This window comes from Schistocerca piceifrons, chromosome 10 (assembly GCF_021461385.2).
Source record: "Schistocerca piceifrons isolate TAMUIC-IGC-003096 chromosome 10, iqSchPice1.1, whole genome shotgun sequence".
NCBI lineage: Eukaryota > Metazoa > Arthropoda > Insecta > Orthoptera > Acrididae > Schistocerca > Schistocerca piceifrons.
Genome location: NC_060147.1, coordinates 92,964,903 through 92,972,370, shown reverse-complemented (window position 1 = coordinate 92,972,370; position 7,468 = coordinate 92,964,903).

Below are 7,468 nucleotides of genomic sequence, written 5' to 3'. Positions count from 1 at the left end.
TCTCCCCACAAAAGTTCCTGAAATTATTATTTCAAACTACTCTTAAATATTCCACATGCATACCATGTCTCCACTCTTTCATCATTACGAAGCACAACTAAAACAGTTCTTAACGGCACAAGATCCAGCGGCAGAGTGCTGAAACGTGGCCGTTCTCTAGGTCCTCTCGCACCTGTGTCGAAGTGGGGGGAGCACCTTGCTATCGTATTGGTCAGCCACATTTTAGGCGCTCAAAGCTCTGGTAAATTTCATCTCTTTGGTCCCACCAAAGGTGGCCAAAGGATCGACTCAAAGATGATCATATATTCACATTCACTATCTGCGGTTAGCAGATGACCATACATTCATTCATTTCACAGATCTCACCAAACTCGATGTAGGGATTTACTTTGTAGGAGAGCACATGTGATCAATTAAATAAATAAATTGTCATTCTTTCCCACACTGGTATCCGGCTTCGCTGTATTAATTGAAATTGAGTTATTTTACAAAAAAATGTGTTGTTCTGACAAAAATAATGAAATATGTTGTACCTATTTTCAATGTCGGGCGGTACTGTACCCTTTCATCGGCAATAACATAGCAATCAGGTTGCAGTCTATTTTTTTCTAACTTTTGTTTCCTAAATAATTTGATTTAGTTACCTTTGTAGCCAATATGCCTTCGTTAAACCCTGTTATCTGTTTGTAACAGTTTGATCAGCTTTTCTCAATAACCCTTGAATATACTGGCTGATTTTTGGGATTTAGAAAACACGGAGAAAGTCTCGTATATATTCTGTTTTACTGACACAATTCACTTCTTAAATTAATGAGAGATGGCACTGGGGACTCAATGAAGCAGGAGTTGGTCCTAGTGTGTATCGTTTCGGTATAATAACAGTCCGTACCACATTCCTTCGCGTTCCTATCACCAAACACATGATCTCCCATGAAACTGTCCTTCACCATTAATATCTGATAAATCATAAATATGTCTGTGTCTTTACAATATCTAAGCTTCTTAATTCTCACGACACGATATTAATTATAAGTTCGAGGTCTTTCAATGTCTGTTCAGCACAAATTTCGTCTTTTCATGGGCACTATATCTCACATCCCGTTTATTATCAGAATAGCCTTGACAACGATCGGCAAAGATATTAGTATGATAAGGTCCAACTATTTTCTGTCCCAATATCTCAAAATAATCTATTATCCACCACTCCAATGTCTAATCCAGTTATCAGAATGATATTTAATTAGGCTTATAATCCCTAACTTCCGACTACCACTGAAGACTGCGAACATGCACCACTGAAAACGAAGTCTCAAGAGAGCTAAAAATGCTGCGCAATGGTTTCTATATTATATTCAAAACAAAACGCAGCTCTGTTATGTCTTCCTTGGATTCCCTTTGGCCGGCCGCGGTGGTCTCGCCGTTCTAGGCGCTCAGTCCGGAACCGCGCGACTGCTACGGTCGCAGGTTCGAATCCTGCCTCGGGCATGGATGTGTGTGATGTCCTTAGGTTAGTTCAAAGACCTTGTAAAAAATAACTAGACTCACTGATGGCGCTGCAGTCGCGGGATAATTTGAACCTTCGGTTGGACGCCATTATAGTGGTTGTAGTCTGATGTGTTGTCTAGTATTGTTGTTTATGAAGACGCTGATTCAACGTTGTATATTTGTTGGGGCGTACGTACAGTATTCATTACTCGTAATTCTACTGTCTGTACGTTCCAATCAAAAGAAGTACAATGGTGAAGAGTTGTGCAGCGATTAATTGTACATATAAATTCGAGAAAGGAACGAATATTACATTTCACAGGTATGTGAATATTTTAAGTTGTTTTGTATGTCAGTGCACTTGCTTAATAAATGTTTTTGTAACACGGTATTAGCATAATGTCTGTGCATCTATTTGCAGGTTTCCTTTCTCAAAACCACAGCTGTTACAAAAATGGGTACACGCTGTCAGGAGGCAAGATTTCCGACCGACAGAATACCATTTTATATGTTCTGATCATTTTGAAGAAAGTTGACTGATCGGTAGTGTTTTCGTGGTCTAGGTTAGGTTGAAACTTGATAATTTGGTCTTGAGTTGCCAAAGCACTATGCCATATATAACGCACTTCTCGTCATAAAATCTAAAGCAAGGTAGAGTCAGAAAATATCTATTAATATAGTGGGTAAATCTTCGAGTATTTTGATGCATTTTGCGTACATCTATCGTAAATGAACTACGAAAAATGCTAGGGGTCCAGTACATAACTTTTAGCTACGGCAGATTCCATGTAGTACGTAAGATAAATTCATAAACAGTGACTAGTTGCTGTTTGTTCATAAATTAAAAAGTGTATTGTAGTAACGTATTTAAATGAGGCATTATGTTTGCGACCTAACTCATTTTATAACCAAAAGCGATGCATAAACATTCGAACTCCGCGCGTCAGTTTACCACTCTAATGGCCGCCGGCCAGCTATTCAATTTGTCCGCTCTTCCAGTCGACCACTCGTGCGGTTGTAGGGGCCTGGGTTAGTTAGGTTTAAGTAGTTCTAATTTCTAGGGGATTGATGACCACAGATGTTAAGTCCCATAGTGCTCAGAGCCATTTGAACCATTTGATCCCCTTTGTACTACTACATTGCGTTACTCTATTTAAAATATCTACTCTGTGTAAAATTTTAACTAACAATTACTTCGAAATACAACTACCGTTTTTTGGCTCTTGGGTCATTTCGTAGTACAGAATTTAACCTAATTTTGTTTTTGAATACCCAATCTCTACAGAGCGGTTACAGTAGTGATGCATATGTGTCACTTTGAAGTAGGAATGGGAAAAAAAACCGACCAGTTAAAACCGATACCGGTATTTTAGTTCTGAATAACCGGTAATTTTCGGTATTTGTTTGGCTTCGCCTGGAATAGATGTTTTTTTTTCCTTACTAATAACCGAGTGAAAGAACCGAAATATCAATTAGCTATTGGTTTTCAAATAAATGTTTTTTTTAATCGAGCAATTATCGCCAGTAAAATTTCCATTGCTTTGAAATATTGCGTTATATAGTAACAGAAGAGGAAAAAAGAGATCAGTGCTATATTAATAAAAATGCCGATAGAAACGAGCGACAAACAAATGGCATAAGAATTGGCGCAGCGTTGCTGAGGGAATAATGTACTGTTAACCACGTGGCGTGGCCTATTATAGGGTACGTGTGTAGTCACAGTGTTCAAGACTTGTCCCATCTGGTCTGTACGGTAGTTGCTTACTGTCGTCGTCCGATATCGATTGTATTACAGAATAGCACCATCCCTAGTTTGGACGTATTTTACGCAGTACCAGTGAAGTGCAATGTTCCATTTGCTTTAGAAGATTAAAAACGGGATGAGCCACAACAAACTTGGACATCATTTGAGGAGAAAACTTAAGACTTCACAATTAACCCAGAGATTACGATAAAACGAGTAAGTAGCTGATCCGTTTCTTGTGTCCACATAAAAAACCCTTGATCTGCGTGTAGCCCTTAAAAACGGACAGATTTAACGCGAAAACTAAGAGTTCTTAAACCTTACCTCGCGAGGTGACTTTTCTGTAACGTACACTGTAAGGTACAATATTTGTGGTTTACATATTCTAAGATTAATGACAACTGTGTAAGTTGAAATGACATGTTTAATGTCACAATATTAGCACAAAATACACGCTTTTACACATTTTCAATGTGACGACAACAACAACAGCAACAAAAATAACCCTTGTCAGGATAATGCATCTCATCAACATCAAAAAGTGAAATAATTATAAACACAACAATATTAAATATTAACTCTCTCATAAGGTTAAAATATCCTAAACACGACAATATTAAAGTTTAACTAGAAGTTTCTTTACAAAATTGTTCTTACACTTGCGTTATGATGGTCAGTACTACGAAAATCGTCCGATTCCGGTTCAAAGTTCGGTACAATTTTTAGGATGACAATCAAGTCTACGGTGGATGGTTAGTTATGTGACAAATTGAGCAAAAGACTACCTAAGGCCGCTCGGGTTTACAGTGGATGCAATCTGGTGAAACAACAAGTTTACGGCTCTGCACATGGTATTTAACTTATGCTGCGACAAGCTGTCATCTGTTAGGCCGCTCTCTTCCACTGAAATTCCTATAAAACTAATTACACCTTTGCTGAATTTTCCAGCAGAAACTTTTCCTATGTTTCTCATTATGCGATAGAACATGTACTCACGCGTAGTCTTAGAATGTAGCGATATACACGCGCATCGTTAGAGCAGTGTGCATATCATAATGCCCTCTCAGTTCTCGCAAATAATCGGCTAGTTCGTTTATCCACAGTTGGAGCTAAACAATGCTGCAGATAATTTCTAGCTGGATATCATCTGCTGTGAACGCAGTGTTCACGCAAATGACTCCTCCGCATCGTACAGAGCGTTATGCGCTCCGTTTTGCTCTTGACGCCAGTTCAGAGAAGAGTTCCCGAAAATTTCCATCTTGTCTTACTCATAGCCGAACTGTCTCCCCACCTGGTTTCTTTTGTTCTTCATGTCACGCCTTTTTTCGACCAATAGGAGCGTTCCTCTTATTTTGAGGAAACTCTCCCTACCATAAAATGGCGTCAAAACTTTGGCTCTTTTCTCCTTCCCAGCGCGTTTCCGCCAATCGGACGTTTTGTGCCCATTCCAGATGCCTAAATGCGTACATTGACTCTGTCATGTGTGTACCACTTGCCAGACATGTGATCGAAAATGCGGTACTGGTCTTGTTCGTATCCATTTGGAATTCCGAAACGCAGTTTTCTAAAAGCTTTCTTTCCTGTTCTCCCACAGATGGTTCATCATACTCGCTCTCCCCATCTGAGGTGGCGCAGTGGTTAGCACACTGGACTCGCATTCGGGAGGACGACGGTTCAATCCCGTCTCCAGCCATCCTGATTTAGGTTCTCCGTGATTTCCCTAAATCGTTTCAGGCAAATGCCGGGATGGTTCCTTTGAAAGGGCACGGCCGATTTCCTTCCCAATCCTTCCCTAACCCGAGCTTGCGCTCCGTCACTAATGACCTCGTTGTCGACGGGACGTTAAACACTAACCTCCACCACCTCTCCCCATCTGAGTCACCTGGTCTGTCGTTGACTTTCCGCCTGGGACACCCCTTTAAGTGGTTTCCGTGGTACCCCCTGTAGTGCGGCCTTGCCTCTGGCCTCGTCCCTCTGAATTCCAGACTAAAACGTCTCTTGCTACTTGTTTCACCTCCCGCTCAAACATGCATTATAGGAATGGTGAGTTGATTACTGTCGATTGAGTGTCATCCCTTTTTGCATTACATACTGATAGGCAAATTTGCTCATTACCGCCGAATTAAGTTGGGTGTCATATTCATCTTCCCGTTACGATGTATGGGGTGTTCATTAATGAATATCGCGGTTTTAATGCTTTACAATATTTATTATATTAAACTTACAGTGATAAATGATATGTCAAATGAAAGAGCAACTCAAACAGTTTCACCAAGAACCTTATAGATGTTGAATGTGAGCACCATTTGTCACACGCCACACATCAAGTCTATAGCCGACTTCTTCCCGAACGTTGGTAAATGTGTCTTCAGTGATTGTAGCAACAGCTGCTGTGAATTCATGGAGGTCTGCTGGTAGTGGAGGCACGTACACACGATCCTTGATGAAGCCCCAAAGGAAAAAATCGCATGGAGTTAGGTCGGGTGAATGTGGAAGCCATGCAAAGCAAGCCCTGTCATTGGGCCCCTTGCGGCCTGTCCAGCACTTGGGTACAGTGAAGCTCAACCAATCGCGTACTTCACTATGCCAGTGAACATTTAGAAGGTTCTTGGTAAAACTATTTGAGTTTCTCTTTCGTTTGACATATCATTTATAAGTGTAAATTTAAAGCAATAAATATTATAAAGCGTTAAAACCCCGATTTTCATTTATAAACAACCTATATAAAACTCTCACGTAAGGTGCGAATCTGACCTACATTTATTCTGCCACCTTGCAATACCACTATGTTTAAACCGAGATTTAAGGCAAAAATCATTTGAAATTTTTAATTTATGTTATATAACATTTATTTTTACAATTATTTAAGTGTCATTTAAATGCTTCTAGTTTTTCATTGCACTAAACAAAGCCTGCAGAATTTTACTATTTATCACGCAAAAGCATATAATTTTGTGTGGTTCTTCCAAATACTGCACATAAATAGACTGTTAGAGTACCGAATTTTACATTCTGAAAAAATATACAATCTCTGTAGCAAATAAAACTCCAAATAAAACTAAATTCCAGGGTGTAAATTTGCGCATAAAAATTCGCCCGACAGGCACAAAAAGAAATTCTGTCAATTTCGCGTTCATGGCTGGGAACTACATTTTTATTATTAGCGCACAGAACACATTTGATTTTAACAGACACTTTAAGTACACTCAATCTCATAAATTAAGGATAATTGCAGAATGTGGTGCCACACAACGTGGCACTACACAAAACTGGCACTAATAACATATCCACATAGGGAACACACACGACACAGATCTGTAAGTCCACGGTATTGGTGATATGTCGAGAAAACTCGGGATCAGGTGGTAGAGCAGCAGCTGGGGTATAGCCATTCATTCTTGCACCAGTGCCTGTTGGAGCTCCTGAAGTGTCCTAGGGGTTTGAAGATGTGCAGCGAGACGTCGACCGAGAGCATCCCAGACGTGCGTTATCATCCATCAGGAAGAATATGGGACCCACTGCACCCTTGAAAAGGTGGACATACTGGTGCGAAATGACGTAGGCTGTTTAGGTTTTTATGTTGGCAACACCATGTAGCGCTCTATATGAAAATCACTGACTGTCCTGTGTGCAGTCTGTGGCTGGTTTGCATTGTTGGAATTTGCTATTGTAGTGTTGGGCAGTTGGCTGTTAACAGCGTGTAGCATTGCGCAGTTGGAGGTGAGTCGCCAGCAGTGGTGGATGTGGGGAGAGAGACGGCGGAGTTTTGGAGCGGATGATCTGGACGTGCGTCCATGAGAGACAGTACATTTGTAAGACTGGATGTCATGAACTGATACATATATTATGACTTTTGAACACTATTAAGGTAAATACGTTGTTTGTTCTCTATCAAAATCTTTCTTTTGCTAACTATGCCTATCAGTGGTTAGTGCCTTCAGTAGTTTGAATCTTTTATTTAGCTTGCAGTATTGGCGCTCGCTGTATTGCAGTAGTTTGAGTAACGAAGATTTTTTGAGGTATGTGATTTGTGAAAGGTGTAGGTTATTGTTGGTCAGGGCCATTCTTTTGTAGCGATTTTTGAAAGTCAGATTGCGTTGCGCTAAAAATATTTTGTGTCAGTTTAGTGTTGATCAGAATAGGCAAAAAGCGACATGTCTGAGTACGTTCAGTTCTGCTCAGCTGTTTGAAAATCAAATAATGTAAGAGGTTTATCAGCACAGTCATTCATAAATTTTT